Source organism: Hesperophylax consimilis, chromosome 7, assembly GCF_061612785.1.
Source record: "Hesperophylax consimilis isolate HC1 chromosome 7, BYU_Hcon_1.0, whole genome shotgun sequence".
NCBI classification, from domain to species: Eukaryota; Metazoa; Arthropoda; class Insecta; order Trichoptera; family Limnephilidae; genus Hesperophylax; species Hesperophylax consimilis.
In genome coordinates, this window is record NC_142842.1 from 31,871,585 (window position 1) to 31,872,834 (window position 1,250).

Below are 1,250 nucleotides of genomic sequence, written 5' to 3' on the forward strand. Positions count from 1 at the left end.
CAATACGAATATAAAATTACAATCAAATCAAAAACGGCTGGAAACCAATGATGTATTATATTTGCAATTATATTGTTTAAGTTGTATTACATATGCAACTTATAAACTTAAACATACCCACTCTAACAACAAGACATAATACTCTGTTCCACGGCAATGTGCAGAAGCGCAACCACATTGCTAATTCTCTGATACAGAGGTTTCACACAATACTGATATTGATATGTATAATGTTGACTTGTTGAATTTTTGGATCTTATTAAAAAGATATCTGATCACTCTATATTTATTAAAACAAAAAATTATTTTATTTTCATGTATGTATGTATTTTTTTTTAATTGTAATCTTATTTTTTACAATGTCATAATTTTACCACTTTTACATACGTAAAAGCCCTACGGGCGTAAATTGAGTAAAATAAAATAAATTAATATTTAGGCGAGACATGAAGAAAAAAGTCCAATTGGGCCTCCAATGCTCTCAACGCTCTAACGCCGAACGACTGGAAATTGCCAAATCCAGTATACCCGCACCGAGTATCGCGTTTTAATAGTAGAACAGGTTTCGTTGAGAAATTAGTGCGCAATAGCGCCTCTAATTGTATATCCCTGTGATAAGCAGAACCGCATATCCCAAATTGGTGTATATTGTGAGGCTGAAGGGGTGGGGATGGGCAGGAGATGAGGAATATGAGGGAAGGGACGTGCCTGACTCTTCAGATCTGGTTACCAAATATGACAAAAGTAAATTACTGTCAATTAAAGACAGTCAACGGACTGTGATTATCGCACACAATTACCAACTGTCCAAAGCCAGTGTTGATATGTCATTCCCAACTGGGGTATTTTGTGCGGCTGAAAAAATAGGGAAGGGAAGGAGATAGGGAATAGGAAAGAACTCCATTATGGGGCACAAAGCACTACACCGAGAAAGGAGAAGTTTTGAAAATATTTTAAGCGCTCCCACCCTAATATGGGCCCTAAGAATTAGAAACATCTGACTGGAAATAAATGAATCTCAGTCTGTAACAAGAATTAACTCTTCGCCCGTCGTCCCACTGGTCGGTAAGCAATAAACATAAATCGAATGCTGCAAGATGTTCCACAGAAAATGAAGTTCGCTTATAGTACGGTAACGGTCTGTAGCGCAGTTCAGCGTGGAACTATTCTGCCCAGGGTCTTGTTCTGCGTGTAAACAGGAGAAAAACCCGCGAGACGAATTATGGGAAAAAGGAACCAAGCAACTGCAA